Genomic DNA, 18,826 nt, shown 5'->3' with positions numbered 1-18,826 from the left:
GGGGTTTTCCAGGAGGTCATGCAAGGTAAGTTTCGCTTAAGTGTCCAGCCGAAGTTACATCGCACTGCGGTAGGATCCGCCACGGAGCCAACCTTACGAACGGTTTTCAGCAAAAGCTTTTCAGCCGCACCTTAGCTAGCGCCGACGCCGACGTCGGGACTTCTTCTCCACTCGTGCAATATCGGCAGTCCATTCAATGACGAGTTTCTCCGCGACAGCTCCCAACCGATCCACCAGGCTTTTCTTCACTAACGTAACTGGTGCTTCCTCATCTAGGAACGCCAGAGCTGTTACTGTCCGTTCGTCACAATGAAGGTTTACTGAAATCACCCGAAACATTTGCGGTCGTTGCATCGTAGTTCCGTGCGCTCAGACACCCTGCACGGTTTTTGCTTTCTTCGTTCTTCGCTGCGGGCCCCACTTGAGTCTTCGCTTTGGTGGTAGACCGCACCTTATTCCTTGTTTCTCTTTTGCTAGTCGAACTCTGAAATGGGCTTGCACAGCGGGTTGTAGTCGAGGCACACGTTTGCATCGCAGGTCTCCGACACAATCTCTGAAATGAAATTTGTGGAAGTCCCGTTTTTATCGCGTTTGTAGCGTACCCATTCACGCTTCCGAACCCTCCTGACGTTGATTTGACTGGAAAAACAACGGTTCTACTTTTCTCCTAGCACTGAATGCTGCTTTTTCATCTCTTCATCCAGGCTCGCCATCTCGTTCAGGAACTCCTCTTTACGTTCTCTCATTCATCGAACTTGCATTCTTTTCTCGAGTAGAATCCGTTCGTGACGAGCATATTTCGCTTCTTCCTCTTCCTAACGCAGTAGTTACTCGAGTGGCAGTTACTTGGCGGTCGAATTCTCGCAAACTCCTGCTGTGATGATCTCTATAGCAGTGTCAGAAAAAAACTTGACAGGGCTTTTTTGCCTCAGCAAAAAACTAAAGTTTGCTTCCAAGAGCTCACACTGACCTGATGTCTCGATGGTAAAGCTAAATCGAGAAGTTTGTGACAATATATTTTTAGGAATTCCCAACGCATCTGGTTAGCGGTAACTAATCTGACGATGCCACGTGTTTTTGTGATTTTACTTGTGAGATGTAGGGTAGGGAACGGCTTAAGCAGTAGCGCCTATTCTAATCAGTCAAAAAAAACAGGCCTCAAACTCCTGCATTTTGATCAATATCGACAATTTCAATGATGGAAACGAAAACTTTGATTGTCTAGCTGTCCTACGAATATAAGAAATACCGTTAATCACAAAAAAATCTGCGAACAATTGCAATTGAAACAAATCGACCTTTGTTGCAGCCATTCAGGAGCAACTTCAGGTGCTGAAAAAAAAACGCCTGCAAAACAGATGGAAACTGCTTAAAATTGGTTCGGGGTGATTGAAATAGTGTCCCTCGATTGGTAACTTTGATTGATGATTGTTAAAGTTTGCTAACTTAGTTTTACAATCTGAAAACAAGTTCTGACAGACAAAACGATAGAGAACAGACTGGTATACTACTGTTTGAGTTTCACCCAACACATTTCGAGTATTTCGCCTGAATACACAGGTGGTTTCTAAAGCTGCTTAGAATATGTTCCCTACCCTAGTTACCTTTGAGACAATTTCGTGATTTTTTTTATCACAAAGTAGTGTCAGATCCACGAGAAGGATTATTCTAAAAATCTCGAAATACACAACTAAACTAGTTTTGGACTGCGACAAGATTAAGGTTTTTTTTTTCATAAAAATACAAGATAACACCATCTTTCGCTGTGTCAGCTTGCTTTAAAGTCTGAGATAAGTTTTTTCTTCATAACAATCCTCCACATTAGATAGTATAAAAAAGCTGCCACCTATGGCAATATTTTTTTCATCTCTTCGGTAGCATTCCTGCTTCTTTTATTACGATTCTCGCTACGGCAGCCCGCTACTACAGAACATGCCATCAACAAACCGTTTATGACGAAAACTCACCCCCCAAAGAGTGCTTCGAGCAAGGAAAACGACTCTGGAGCGAGCTGGCATTCAAAACGCACTTTAGTGCCGGCGAACCCTACAGCAGCCTCGAGTGTGTAACATGACAAAGAAACGCCGAGAAACAAAGTAATTACAAATAACCATCTATTCACCGTTGATAATGTTGTGCAACATCTGTTTCAAATATATTACTTCTCTCAGTGGATGCCACTACAACAAACGGTTTCCGATTTTTCCTTTTCGCATACGTGTCTGTGGAAGAGCGGGGCATTACCGTATTTTCTTCGGCACTCGGTTGCTGCAGGACGATGTCTTGGGAGTTAAGCAGCACAAAATAACTCTTTTTGTCGAACTAAAATGTTGCTTTGGAGCATGATATATGCAGGTAATAACAATTATTTATAGAAACAATAGATGCTAAGTGAATATGCTCGAACGAAAATAATGAATTTTCTTTCGCTGGCGCTCGATGTCTGATGAATATTATATATTTTACGTTACACAGCATGTTAAGCTTAACTTGTTCGAGAATCTACTTAGTAAAAGTTACATTTTAAGGTATTTTCTAAGAGCTCACCTGTCAACAAGACGCGTGTTGCTATTTTCATCAGAATTCTTCCAATTCTACAATATAAAATAAGCAAAAGCAAAGTTGTACGCTTTTTGGCAGAGCACTTACGACGATAGCAATTTAGGTGCGAAATAAATCGACTCTAGGACCGGGAATAAATCATTGCGAATCTGTCTCCCCCGCATCGCTCTCTGGCCAAAGGGAAAAACTGATGAAATTCAACTTCTTTGCACCAGGTTGCTGCTACTACACTTGAGAATTCCTCGAAAAATAGGTTGTGTAGCCTAGCCAGAATTACCTGCCTTCTCAAAATTCGAGGTTCACGCAGAACCGCAGGGCGAAGGATTTATGCATACCGGGAAAAGCCAAGCTACTCGGAGGCCGTAAATTATCGCTTCAACATACTTAAGGCTGTCAAACTGGGAGCAGCCGGCAACCCTGCGATTCGTTTCTTCATTCACTCCTCTTGACGCACGCCAGCTTTTGCTCGGGCTGGCTTCGATCCGCCTGCCGGCGCTCAGCAATCCCAGTCCTTTAGGTTAATTTTGCCATTACTTTTACGACACCGCAAAACCGTACTGTCATCTTCGAATGAGCTTGAGCAATGCGAAGTTAAGTGACTACAAATTTCGACGGTGCAGATCGTTAAAAAAGGGCTACCGATTTGTCGAGACGCTCGTTTGATGGTGCTAATCCTAGTGGTAACAAGGCACTGAGAGGTAACTAGTGGGCTGCTATGGGTTTGGTTTCAAGAATGTAAATTGTGTTCATCGGGAGAAAGTGATCATCTGCTAGGAATAGTCAAGTGTTCTTTTACTGCGATGGAAGAAAGGATAATATTATGACATTATTGCAGCAAGCTGTAATAACTTTGAAGTGGATTCTAATTTATTGATAGTGTTATGTGCATTCAAGTGTACGAAGTACTTTTTGTTGTGTTTTTAATATCGATTTACATAAACTAAAAGTAAGGGATATTTGTCGGTCTTACAATTTACAATTTAGCGAGATCCGATTGTCTCTAAAGAGAAAATGTCAGTTGAATTACTGAAATAGTGATCAATTAGCAGTGTTGGGTGTAGCTAACCAAAAATATAGCGCTGATAATCGCTAAACATTAAGCTGAAACTGTGTTGGAGCCATAAATGGCCGAGTTCGAGCCAATTCTTCGAAAATTTTAAAAGAACAAGACTCGGTAATAGTAAATGAGTTACCTGTGAAAACGCTTTGATAAAAAAAAAAACAAAACCCAAATAACTTTTCTCTGTTATATTTGTGAAATATTCCATCGAAAGACACAATTGTCTCATACAGCAAATAGAATTTCTCTGAATCCTATTAATAAACAGCAATCCTCAGCAGCTACATTATTAACGGCGTGACGAACTCTAATAATGTTTATTGTATTTTTCCTACAGATTTATGCTTCGACATTCATCAGGACGCAATTCGGAGAAATTTATACGAAGGTTGCTACATTTCCATAATTAGCATACTGCAGAAGGACAAAAGCAAACCATTTAACGAGTCAAATTAACCAAGCCGGTAAATATACCTACACCGAAAGGGTTTACAGGCAGAGGCGTGGCTGCCTGATTCGTCCTGTCCTGGTAAAAATCAATATTTATATTTATTCTTGTATCTTTCCCAGCGAAGGGGTTAGATATAAAGCTATAACGGGACTCGAACAAGGTTGGAAAATTGCTTCTATTGTGTTTGTTCTTCCTTGTCGCAACGAGCTCGACGATCGGTAATGTCCTTTCGATGAGTTTATGTCATAACCACTGTCGGAAGGCTGTTGAAGTTGTGATTCGCCTTCACCTTGCCGCGTGTTTCTCTTCGTCGACAGAATTATTGTAGTCAGAGCCAATATTGTGATACTCGGCGTTGATTTGTACATTCAGAGCTGGAAATGAATCTACCAAACTGGCTGTGCCTCATTTAGATAGGCAAACAAAATTTGAACCACTCTCCTGTTTCGAACAGCCTGTGAACGCTCTTCCTTGCATTAATTGAAAACGCATTCATCCAAGAAATGAGAAATTTACCGTTACAATTGCAGGACGGTTGTTGTTGTTGCTGGTTCCATATATTATTGGGTACGATCCACTCCGGTGGTTTATTGAATTTATCGGTCCGCGACAGTGTGGTTTAGTGGGAAGATTTGAACGTCGGCAATTTCATCGGTAAATTTTCAAATGTCTGTAGATTTTTCTAAAAGAAACGGGTTATACCAGTTCTATTTTTTTGCAAGGAAATTAAGAATCACGTAGAGCAAATTGAAAAACAGCAACATAAAAAAATGAAGCATAATATTATTTCGTTGTTGCGTTACCGTTCGTTTATGTCATGCTGTTGTTTTGAAGCGGATGCTAATTTCTTCCTCACCTGCATAATGCAAATAAGCAAAAAAGATTTGCGTCAAAGAAAGAACGGGTTTGATGGAAAAAACAAACACTTTTTTCATTAGCGTCAGCTGCCAGCAGGTGCACCTAGCGGACGTTTGTTTTTGTATGAGCGAAATTACTATTTCTTATAACTAGTGCACTCAGTAATTTTATGCTTCCAATTCTAACGACTGTATGTTTTCCGATTTGCCCCACACCAAGGCAAAGTTCGTTTCTAAGTTTTACTAAATAAAAAAAAATCAAACAATTGAAGTTGTGCAATATTTCAAACTAAATTTGAAGTAGTATTTTTTCGCTACATAACATTACAGTTGTACTGAGAGAGAAAAAGGAGACTGACTATAACATCGAAATATATATAAAATTTAAATTGATGTTATAGCAAAAAAACGGTGCCCATCAATGTTTTTTTCCCAACCAGTTTACGGTGACAGTTTTTTCTTTTGTTTGAGATAATAATCATGATTTGGTATTGCAATCGCATGAAATCATAAAACTAAAATATGAATCTTATAAATTTCTATTGATCATTGATAAATGTTTTACGAATTCTACATTGTAATCCTATAAAATGTTAGTTTTTAACACCTATCGATTATACTCGTTGGTGGAATGATCGATTTCAAACGGTACTTATTTATTTGGCACTGGTCGGGATGGAATATTTTTTCCCGAGCGCCAATGAGTGGAGTGAAGCCAACTTCTGTGTATCGAGCGAATTGTGAACAGAAGCTAAATAAATATTACCCGAAACAAGCGGATGCAACGATGTCCACTGAGGGGTATTAATATTATCCACATTGGTTACTACCTATTTTTTTTTATTCTGCCTTTGATCGGCCATTTGCGGAAGGAAAACATTTACGGGCTTCTGTCGGTATATTTATTTAAGTGTTTGAATTGTGTGCAGTGTTTGAATATTTGTCCGTTTGCTGGTTTTTGTTGTCGTTCTGATAATATTGTTTGTTTGTTAGTTTGATTGCAATTTTATTGGCATTCGCATCGACGCTGTTTTGGGTTGATTTTTACCTAGTACATATTTACTTGGGTATAACGTTTTGGCTATGAACGACAAAACATGTGAAAAATATGAAAGTGCCTCTATCTGGAGTATTTGATTGTTTACTAAAAACTGAAATTGTTTTTATTAAATGGGTCATTCTATACCACTTACTTACTTACTTCAGCAGCCTAGAGCCGGGGTGGCTCGTGCCGTATCAAGAATTTTCCTCCATTCTACTCGGTCCTGGGCTACTCGTCGCCAATTTCCTAGACGTCTCGATACTCGCAGATCCGCTTCAACCTGGTCAAGCCTTCTAGCACGTTGGGCCCCTCTATTCCTGGTGCCGGTGGGGTCCTTGAAGAGAACCGATTTTACCGCGCAGTCATCCGGCATCCTCACGACATGCCCGGCCCATCGTAGCCTCCCGACCTTCGTCAGGTGTGCAATGGGAATCTCTCCAAGTAGTGTCTGTAGCTCGTGGTTCATACGCCTACGCCACTCTCCGCTTTCGGTTTGTACTCCACCAAATATTGTCCGCAACACTTTCCGTTCGAATACGGCTAGTGCGCGTATGTCCTCTGTGAGCAGCGTCACGGTTTCGAGTCCATAGAGAACTACAACGGGTCTAATTAGGGTTTTGTACATCGTCAGTTTCGTGCGGCGGCGTATGCTCCTGGATCGAAGCGTCCTGCGAAGGGCAAAGTAGGCTCGATTTCCAGCTTGAATACGTCGTTGGACCTCCTTACTTGTGTTATTGTCGACGGTTACCAGAGATCCCAAGTATACGAACTCCTCTACCACTTCGAGTTCGTCGCCGTCCATGACCACCGTCCGTGGGAGGCGAATGTTAGTTTCTTTTGAGCCTCTTCCTATCATATACTTGGTTTTAGACGCATTTATTTCTAGTCCAACTCTTCTAGCTTCCACTTTTAGTCTGGCGTAGATTGCCTCCGCCGTCGCTGAGTTTCTGCTATGAGTTGACTACTTTTGCTGAAAATCGTGCCTCTCGTTTCGATGCCCGCCCGTCGGATTACACCCTCAAGGGCAATGTTGAACAGTGTGCAGGATAATCCATCTCCTTGTCTCAACCCTCTGCGCGCTTCGAAGGGGTTCGAGAGTGTCCCCGACATGCACACATAACACATCACTCGGTCTAAGGTAGCTTTGATAAGTCGTGTAAGTTTATCCGGAAAACCGTAGTCGTGCATTATTTGCCATAGCTGGTCTCGATCTACTGTATCATACGCTGCCTTGAAGTCCACGAAAACATGATGTGTGGGCACGTTGTACTCCCGGCATTCCTGAAGGATCTGCCGGAGAGTGAAAATTTGATCCGTAGTAGCGCGTGCTTGTGTGAAGCCCGCTTGATACTGCCCTACGAATTCTTTCGCTATAGGAGATAGACGGCGGAGTAGGATCTGGGAGAGGACTTTGTAGGCAGCGTTGATCAGCGTAATGCCGCAGTAGTTGCTGAATTGTAGCCGATCGCCTTTTTTATAGATGGGGCATACAACTCCTTCCATCCATTCCTCCGGTAGTCTCTCTTCCTCCCAAATCCTAGAGATTACCCAGTGGAGTGCCGTTGCTAGAGCCTCTTTTCCGTGTTTATAGAGCTCTGCCGGGAGCCTGTCCTTGCCGGCGGCATGGACAGGCTCCCTCCACGTCCCTACACATATCTGGACTCGGTATGTAGCCTTTACGGGATTGGTTCACTTTTTCAAAAAACTTGCGTGTATCGTTAGCCCGAAACAGTTGTTCCAGCTCTTCACGATCTCTGTCCTCCTGCTGGCGCTTCTTCCTCCGCAGAATCGTGGTCAACTCATTTCGTGCTCGTCGGTATTTGGCCGCGTTCTCTCTTGTGGCGATGCTTGGATAATTTTTCCAAGCTCTTTTCTTCCTCTCTATCGCTTGCTGGCATTCCCCGTCAAACCAGTCATTTTGTCGGCTCGACGATACCACACCTAGTGCCGCGGATTCGGCCTTTCCAATGGCCGAGCGTAGCTTCCCCCATCCATCGTCGAGAGTCGAAGCACATAGCTCTTCCGTGGAAGGTAGTGCCTCCTCAAGTAAGCGCGCGTAGTACTCTGCAGCCTGCGGGTTGGTCAACTGCCGGATGTTTGACCGGGGAGGACGTTTCTGACGTGTGTGAAATACCGTGGATAGTTTTGAGCGCACATGTACTGCTACTAGGTGGGGGTCTGAGTCGATATCCGCACCCCGGAGGGAGCGTATGTTTGTAATGTTTGAGAAAAATCGGCCATCAATGAGAACGTGGTCAATTTGATTTGTTGTACGGTGGTCAGGTGATCTCCAGGTGGCTTTGTGGATATCTTTGCGTGGAAAGAAGGTGCTTCTAATCACTAGGCCTCGGGAAGCTGCGAAGTTGATGCATCGTTGGCCATTGTCGATCATGGCGGTGTGTAGGCTGTGAGGCCCTATCACCGGTCTATACATCGCTTCCCTACCAGCCTGGACGTTCATATCTCCGATGACGATTTTGATGTCCCGTGACGAGCAGCTGTCGTATGTTGCCTCCAACTGCGCGTAGAACGATTCCTTCTCGTCGTCAGGTCTACCTTCGTGCGGGCAGTGCACGTTGATGATGCTGTAGTTGAAGAAACGACCTTTAATCCTCAACAGACACATCCTCTCGTTGATCGCCTTCCAATTGATCACGCGATCCTGCATTCCCAGCTCGTTGGTTGCTCCACCGCTCTGGTAGAACTGGGCCTTGCCTCCACGGACTTTCCACACATTCTCACCTTTGCGACAGATCTCCTGCAGAGCCACGATGCCGAATTTGCGGGGCTTAGCTGCTCGAGCAGCACCCTGTCTCCGCCCACAAAATTTAGCGACTTGCAGTTTCAGGTACCGAGTTTCCACTCGTGGTCCGTTTTTCGTTGCCTAGGTCCATACCGAATGTTCCGAGTTATATTTTCTTGAATGTTCGTAGTGTAATTGTTTTGTCATTCTATACCAAGTGATCATATAAATGTAACCACCCTCTCCGAGTCACTCAAAAATAAAACTAAAAAATCCAAAGTTTAGAGTCAATCGGACAACCCTCGTCGAGTGCTCTATTTTTACATTTTTTGGCAAAAAACCATTCTCAATGTTTGTTAAAAACATCATAGCTCAGGTAGTAAGAGCTTTAGACAATGTTAGATACTATTTTCAAAGTTTTTTAAATTTCCGATCAAATGGCATCATCAGATTTTGCATGCAGTTCTGTCAGTTATGATATTTTTGAGTTTGAAAACTAAAATTGCGTTTAAGTCGTTGTATTTGTCTGATCACTTGGTATGGAATGACCCATATTCATTACAATTTCTTATATTCTTAGGATAAATGAGCCGTTGCGAACCAGAGTGGTCTATGTGCCATCGAGCAAAATGTTCAAGAGAAGCAATTTTCGAAAAATCTCTGAATAAAATTCTGTTCAACGGATTCTTTCAAACAAAATGGTTATGAAGTGGTTTAACATTGGGATACATAAAATTAACAGTTTCTTTGCGAAATCGGTAATTTTATTTCATCAATGTACATAGACCACTCTGACTTCATATATATATATATATATATATATATATATATATATATATATATATATATATATATATATATATATATATATATATATATATATATATATATATATATATATATATATATATATATATATATATATATATATATATATATATATATATATCTATATATATATTCACTGGAATCCTCGAATCGCTTCGGAACAGAGTGGTCTCCGTACACAAACCTGGTAAATGGCGAAGAAAATGACGGTAAATCGTATAAAATGGCTAGTGTCACATGTTATATGATACATATAGCATGTCACATTCAAGATGTCACGTGTTACATTACATGTAACACAAGATATTACATATAACATAATATTTTACATGTTACATTTTTCGTGTTACATTACGTGTAACATGTTACATATTACGTGTGACATGTACAGAACAAGTGACATGTTAGTTATCACATGTGATATGCTACATGTTACGTGTTACATGATAGTATTACATCGATTTATGTACCTAGACCACTCTGTTCCGAAACAGAATGGCCATTCTGTTTCGGACGAAATTTCAACACAGTATAAACCAACTTTAAAGTTCGATTTTTCGAAATTTTCCTAATCTCCCAACTTCAGTTTCTTGAGTAGATGCGGTTTATGCAAAAAACTCATTTTCGATAAAAATGGTCTTTAGAGCACTCTGTTCCGCAACGGCTCATATTCATGTTAGAAAATTTCACTTTTCGCCATAGCGTGCTTAACCTTTGCAATTTTAGCCTAATTACTGGTGACAACTTAAAATTCGGATTTTTTTTTGAGGGTCTCTACACAACAAATACGCTCACAGAGGAATCTTTCTCTCCCCTCTTTATGCTAGTATATTTTGTTTTGTTTATGCATGCTCAGTTTTGTTCAAAATGGCGTCGAAACAAGAAGCATTCCGTGAGCGCATTGTACAGTTCGCTATGAACTGCACAACCATTTTGGCAAAAAGTTCACGGTCAACCATATAACTATACCAACGAACTGCAGCAGGTTGATGGGTAGAATCAAGAGATGCATTCGAAAAGTCGACGTGAAGGCCATACAAAGCTTTTGTTCCGGCATCATGGAAAGCTTCGTCGGAAGGCCGGTAACTGACTTTACTTGAATGGTCAATATTTTTTTTCATTCATAATGAATGTATCTTCATGAGAAATAAATCAGTTTTCCGTTAAAGTCATTCTCCTCTTTTTGACAGCAGTAGAAAATAAACCAAATTTCAAATTGTCACCCGTTACAAAAAATTATAAGTTCCCAAAACTTCATAATTTATTCTGGCAATACTATAACTGACCTTGAGTACCAAAGTTTATGTATGCAATTACAAAATTAGATGCAAAAATTTGAAAAAAATTAAAAATTGTTAAGCATTGGCCCCACCCTCTTTATCAAATTTTTGAATATTGTTTCAGTTTTCCTAAAGAAAACAAAATTTAAAAATCGGAAAAGGCAGTTTTTCATCAATTCACGACACTTTTCAGTTTTGACAATTGCTATAAAAACTGTAGCATCTGGGAAAAAACTTGTGTATGTCGTAGAAATTATATCACAAAAAACCTCAAAAAGGCTACGTCATTCATGTATGTTCCCTAAGGAAAAAGCTTGGAAGTTGTGGGTCCCACCTGCTGAACTATATTTTTCGTAGTTTCTACAATCATATTTTCAGTTGGTTTATTTTCTATCTTCATTACTACATTTACTCCTTAAATTAAAAATTGAAAAAGCTTTTAGTAATGAAAATATTTGATTGCGAGATTACAAAAAAAATCCTTAAGAAACACTATAAGAAAATAAAAGTCAATTTACCGTTTTGCCGTTAAAAAAAATGCACAATTTTTAGTGTAAAAATACTAAAAAAATAAAATAAAAAAATGGCATTTTGGTCTTAATTGGCCACTATTATAAGGTTTGCGTTAAAAATGGACAAAATTTCCGATTTTTCATGGGTATTATACGCACTGACGAAACTACGCATGCAGCATCAATTTCGTTAACCCATAAGACAGCAGAAAACAATTTGACAGATCTATCAGTCGAACTCTAATCGTGATTGCGGAAACAGTAAAGCTACTCCGTTCGATTCAAAGAACGGTACCCCGTCGCGTCGAAAAAGAGCATCGTGCGGCAGTTCGTGGACGCCTACAACATCTTGGTACTCTTGGACAACAATCAAAGCATTGAAAGAAGCCCGGTTCCGGACGGCCGACGACCCTGAGCGACAAGAGTCATGTCAGAAAGCAGCAGTCCCGTACACTAGTCTCGGAGTTGTAGGCAACGACGCAGCGGCAGCGGCTGAATAAGATGGTCAAGTTGATTTGCCCGGCAAATTACGACGTGGCGGTGGTGATTGACGACGAGATCTGTCTCACTCTGGATGGCAACGACTGGCAGGGCACTTCATATTTCACTTCTCTCACGAAGGAAGTGAGCACGGAGGTGAAGTTTATTTCACCCATCAAGTTCCCCAAGAAGGTGCTGCTGTGGCTGACAATCAGCGGGAAGGGGATGTCAAAACTGCTCTTCTTTCGCTCCGGACTGGCTGTGAACGGGGAAATTTGTATTACAAAGTGCCTGCCGGAAGTCGTGTCGTTCATCAAGAAATACCGAAGCGATCGTTGGAGAAGAAGTTGGAGGATCTTTTCACATAAATAGAAGCTTAAGTTCCACCTACGAAAAATTACATCCTTTTGCGCATCGGCTGCAATAGCGTATGTTTTTTCTATTATTTTGACGTTTGACGTTTCACGGTGGCTTAAATGTGTTCTAAAATGCCTAAAATATTCAACACCATCACTTCACATATTCAGTTAATTTAATTAGCGTTTTATAGTAAAATCCTACGGGTGACGGTCTTACCCTCAGTGCCGGGCTTACCCCAGTACCCCTACTTCACGCACAACGCTCGTCTGTACACCTACAAATAGCATGCAATGCAGTTCGTTCCTTTTTGCCTTTCTCCTAGAAAGGTATAGCAATCACTTGCAAAACTGAAGATATAAAAGTGCTCCAAAGGGCCGAATGGCATATATCACTCGACTCAGCGCGACGAGCTGAGCATTTTCTGTAGGTGTGTGTATGGGTGTGTGTGTATGTGCAGATTTTTATTCTCACTCACTTTTCTCAGAGATGGCTCAACCGATTTTCATGAAATTAATTGCAAATGAAAGGTATTGTTTGCCCATAAGACCCCATTAAATTTTATTGTAATCGAATTTTTAGTTTAGAGGTTATGTATCAAAATGTAAAAATCATGAAACATTTTTATCTCAAAAAATACACAACCGATTTGAACAAAATTGGTTTCAAATGAACGGGCTACCTGAAATACCCTTAACTTTTGAGTTTTATAAAGATTGAACTTGTGGTTCAAAAGTTATGAAAAGAAACGTATTCTGAAGACTGTTTAATCTCACTCATGTTTCTCAGAGATGACTGGACCGATCGGTGTCAAATGGAAGGTCTAGTTGCCTCATAAGACCCTATTGATTTGTTTTGCAATCGGTCTGTTGCTTTGCCTGTTACGTTTAAAAATGTGAAATACAGCTATGAAAAGGAACATATTCCGAAGACTACTTGAACACACCCACTTTTCTCAGAGATGGCTGACCCGATTTCCACAAAATTAGTGACAATTAATAAGTTTAGTTGCCTCATAACACTCTATTTAATTTTACTGTAATCTAACTGTAACTCGTCTGTGAAAGACCGAAATGTGAAAATCACGAAACTTCATTACCTCAGAAACTACACAACTGATTTGATCAATATTATTATCAGATGAGCGGGCTAGTTAAGGGTTAACTGATGAATTATGATTGAACACGTGGTTTCAAAGTTTGACTGCCCTATACGTTGCCATTTCATTCAAGACTATTTAAAACTATACCTGCTTTGATCGATACATGTGGCCTCAACATAATTTAAATGTGGTATCGTACTATTAGAACGTTCCAATTTCATTGATTCTTTGCGATATGTTTAAAGTCTGCAAATACATGACCAATCGGCCAGAGGATATGATCAAAGTCAAAAGACAAATCGTTTGAAATGATTAGTTCTATCGAAATCGAAATGATAACATCCTCGACTTTTGGCTTCTGTACATCGCCTTAATTCTGAATACATTCATATTGGGTGGTATTCGGTCATTTTCAGCTTGTTTTCTGGCATCAATCTGACACCGGAAATACCCATATTGAGAGGTATTTAGTTATTTTTGATATTTTCCAGAATGTAAGAGTGGTCGTTTTTAAATTCAAAATGGTGTCCAGGGTCAATGTTTGGTTTCCATGCATCATCTCGATTACGAAAATGTAGCAATTCAAAATGGTGCCTGAGGTCAATTGTTTGCTCATTGCATCATTCTGTTTCCAGAGATACTCATATTGGATGGTATTTGGTTAGTTTAGGCTGTTTTTCACAAACCAGAAGTCGCCGTCTTTGATCTCCAAATGGTATTTAAGATAATTTCTGGCCTCTGAGCGTCATTCTGGTTGAAGAAACACCCATATTGGGTGTTATTCGATATTTTTCGGCTGTTTCCCAGGAACCGGAAGTCGCCAGCCTAGAATCCTAAATGGGGTCAAAAATCGGCCTTTTTTGGCTGTTTTTCAGAAACCAAAAGTTGCCATCCTACAATTCATAATGGTGTCTGAGGTCAATTTTTAGCTTCTTGCAACATTCTGGTTCCAGAGATACTCATATTGGGTGGTATTTGGTCATTTGGGCTGTTTTTCAGAAACCGAAAGTCGTCATTTTGGACTTTAAAATTGCCTGTTAAATCAATTTCTGTCATCTGAATGGTATTTGCTCATTTCCGGCTGTTTGTCAGACACCGGAAGTCACCATCTTAAAATTCAAGATTGTGTCTGTGATCAATTTTTAGTTTCTGTGCATCTTTCTGGTTCCGGAGATACTCATATTTAATGGAAATCGTCCATTTCAGGCTGTTTTCCAGAAACCGGAAGTTGCCATCTTACAATTCAAATGAATTCAAAATGGTACCTGTGGTCGATTTTGACTCTTTTGTATTATTCTAGATCCAGATATTATAATATTGAATGAAAATCGGCCATTTTTAGCTGTTTTCCATTCCAGAAACCGGAAGTTGCCTTCTTAAAATCCAAAATGTTGCCTGAGGTCGATTATGGAACATATTTGTTACCTCTAAAAACATTCACATACCAAATTTGGTTGTATTTTCTTGATTGGCTCTTGAGCTGTGCAAAATTTGTGAATCATTTGTATGGGACCCCTCCTTAATAGAAGAGGGAGGGGTGTCATACTATTATGCACATATTTGTTACCTCTAGAAACATTCACCTGCCAAATTTGGTTCCATTTAGTTGGTTAGCTCACCAGATGTGCAGAAATATGTGTTTCATTTGTATGGAACCCCTTTCTTCCAGAAAAGGTCGAACCATTATGGACACTTTGTTACCCCTAAAAACATTCAAATGCTAAATTTGGTTCCATTTACTCGGTTAGTTCTCGAGATGTGCAGAAATTTGTGTTAAATTTGTATGGCACCCCTCCCTGCCAAAAGAAGGAGGGGCGTCAAAACATTATGGATATATTTTTACCACTAAAAACATTTACCTGCCAAATTTGTGCCATTTAGTTGATTATTTCTCGATATGTGCAGAAATTTGTGTTTCATTTGTATGGAACCCCTCCTTTCCAGAAAAAGGAGGGGCGTCCAACTATTATGGACATATTTGTTACCCTTTAAAACATCCACATGCCAAATTCGGTTTCATTTGCTGTGTTTGTACTTGAGTTGTGCAGAAATTTATGTTTCATTTGTATGGGACTCCTCCCTTCCAGAAGAGGGAGGGTCTCAAACTATCAGAAGAACCTTTATCGGCACCAAAAAACCCTACATACAAATTTTCACGTCGATCGGTTCGGTAGTTTTCGAGCCTATAAGGATCAGACAGACAGACCGGACTACATTTTTATGTATATAGATTACAACATCAATATTTTAAGAGTGAATATACATTTTTTGGATTTAAGCGTTCATGTAAATCTATTTTTACAAATAAAAGTTTGAATGAGAAAGGCTGGGTCTGACCACTAGGTGGATTAATTAGGTTTTTCACATTTCTTCATTCCATCACTTACGCCGTGTCGCTTGATTTTTGTGTTGGTCCTTTCCGTACGTGTTAAGGACGAGGGATTGCCCTTTCCTATCCCTCGCTGTACATTTGACAGAGTATAACATCGAAGATACAAAAACGTCAAACAGAACGAAAACGTCAATGTCGTTCGGGTTTATTTCTTTTTGTTTTGCTGTTTCGGTTTAGGTAATGATTGATTTTGCTGTAACTGATTTGTGAAAATGTTTGTTTAGTTGAATCTATTCAACCAATGGACATTAACTGTGTTTTAATAATCCTTACAGCGCTGAGGACATATTTTTCCTTCGTAAGAACATGATCGGCATAAAGAGAAAATGCATCAATAGCAATGAAGAAAAATTCTAACCACGGATGGCATGGTATGGACAAATTGCGTTTGTTGGAATATCTGAGTGAACATTAACTGTTTCGTTACAAGCCCAGCTACATAGGAAAATGAAGAAAGCACAGAAAATTATGTTTTATTTTTAATGTTCAATGACCGTTAAACAAAATTATTTTGTTCAATTTGTTTCGCGTGGATTGCTTGAAACTAATAACACTCTTACTGTATCATGCGAACATAATATTTAAATAAATATTGATGATACTTTTAATTATGTCAGTTTGGTGAGTTGACATTACTTCGCATTGTGTTTTGAGACAATCAAGTACAGTGCTAAAATCGGATTGAACCTTCAAAAGGATACAGTTAGTGAGTAGGTTAAAATATCTCGCAACGTTGAAGTTGTGACTGCCATTCACAAGAATTGTAATGGGCTTCAATTCGACGAATTCATCGTCTGCTGGGTAATGAAAATTATGCGTGTTGGGGCTGGAGTATTTGGCAGCTGTAATAGAGTACCTTGCTGTAGTAATGTTCGAATTGGCGGGGAGCGCTGCTAGAGATAATAAAACGAAAATCATTTCGCGTCAATGACGAGAAATTGAACAAGCTTTTATCCAGCATCATTATTGTCCGAGGAGATGATTTGCTGAAGGACGACCACATGCTTCACCAGTCAAATTTATTAACCCAGAGTGTATTCCCAAACCTGTTGCAATAAATACATTGACATAATACAAGCACGCGTAATTCTACGTTAACCCTGTGGTTTTGACTTATAAACAACCGCTTCAACTATTTTGAACTATCAGTATCATTCACTGAATAAGGGTCATCCGCAAATCTCTATGCGGTTTTGAAAACAGCCATTGCATTAATTAGCTTTATTTATTCACAAGTAGACTTACTGGTGTTGAACCATTAGAAGCTTTGTCAAATAAAATTATTAACAATTTTCGACACAAATCGTTGCAATCCTCAATTGCTACGAAAGCTCTCCTCATAGCCAATAAGTTAGCAATTAAGTCAGTTGTAAGTTTACTTCCCCTTTTTGACAAGTGGGTTTAAATCCCTACAAATGATAAGTCCTAATTGCGAAAGCAAACAAATCTTAACAATTAAAATTACAAATTTCTAACAGTGTTAAGAAGTTACCATTTGTGATTGGACACACATATTCATTTTTTTTTCTTCACAAATCATTTATTTGACACGGCACAAATACAATTCAATGTTTAACGGCGCCAATTATATCGGATGACTTAAAATCTATAAGCAAATTTTTTATTCTCGCTGCCGACTACGAGCTGAAATTAAGTCTATCTTAAAACTAGCATATATTATTCAATCAGTGTTTTGTAGTTGAATGGTCGTCTGATGATCATCGAATGAATATGCAGCATGTATGGATTTGTTCTGCTAAGCCACGATGTCATTAGCTGGGACAGGGGCTTGTAATCCTCGGGTTCTGAGGGTATTGTGCGGGGTCTAGTTGCTGGTTTTGGTTCGTTGTTGTTGTTCGCTGGTGTTCAAGTTGCCATATGGTGTGTGCCGCTGAGCCAAGATATAAAGAAAGGCCTCGGGTTTTCCTGGCGAGTTCGTGTGGGGTTCAATTGCTGGTTCCAAAATCGAGGTCTACGACGTGTTCTTGCCGTTTTGTTGAATGTGGGTGGAAAGGAATGGGACTAGACTTGGGCATGGATGGATTTCAGGAAAATGTATATAAGGGACATGTAGGGTAGTTCGCGACTCGCCAAGACATCACGAATAGGGACAGCTGGTTCTCTACCCTCGGCCCGGAGGGAAGTTATTAATTTAGACCTGGCGTCACGGTGTACAGGGCATGACCAAACAACGTGCTCTATGTCGTGATAACCTTCACCACAGGCACAGATACCACTTTCCCCGAGCCCAATACGACGAAGATGCGCATCAAATCTATAGTGATTGGACATAAGCCGAGACATCACGCAAATGAAATCCCGACTTACATCCAACCCCTTGAACCACGGGTTCGTCGATACCTTGGTGATTATGGAATGTAACCACCTTCCCAGTTCCCCTCTGGTCCAAGCATTTTGCCAACTGATGATCGTATTCTGACGTACAAATGCGAAAAATTCATTAAAAGCAATTGGTCTTTCATAAATTTCACCGTTTGATGCGCCCACCTTAGCCAAAGAGTCCGCTTTCTCATTGCCCGGTATCGAGCAGTGAGAAGGGACCCACGCTAAGGTAATCTGAAACGATTTTTCGGATAAAGCACTCGGATGTTCCCGTATTTTCTCCAGGAAATACGGAGAGTGCTTAACATCTTTCATCGATCGAAGAGCCTCAATAGAACTGAGACTGTCCGTAAAGATGAAATAATGGTCCGTGGGCATTTCTTCGATAATCCCTAGGGTGTACTGAATAGCAGCTAATTCTGCGACGTAAACAGAAGCAGGATTATCGAGCTTATGGGAGACGGTTAAATTGTTATTGAAGACACCGAAGCCAGTGGACTCATCGAGAAGTGATCCGTCAGTGTAGAACATATTGTTGCAGTTGATGTTTCGATATTTATTGGAAAAAATTTTAGGGATCTGCTGCACGCGTAAATGATCCGGGATTCCACGAGTTTCTTCTATCATGGATGTATCGAAAAACACAGTAGAATCAGAAGTATTTGATAAGTTGACACGATTTGGAATATTCAAAGAAGGGTTAATATTTTGGGACATGTGATTGAAATACAATGTCATAAAACGGGTTTGAGAATTGAGTTCGATTAACCTTTTAAAATTTTCAATCACAGGACGGTTCAAGACCTCACATTTGATA

Source organism: Wyeomyia smithii, chromosome 2 (genome assembly GCF_029784165.1).
Source record: "Wyeomyia smithii strain HCP4-BCI-WySm-NY-G18 chromosome 2, ASM2978416v1, whole genome shotgun sequence".
Classification (NCBI taxonomy): domain Eukaryota; kingdom Metazoa; phylum Arthropoda; class Insecta; order Diptera; family Culicidae; genus Wyeomyia; species Wyeomyia smithii.
Note: the sequence above shows the minus strand (reverse complement) of the source record.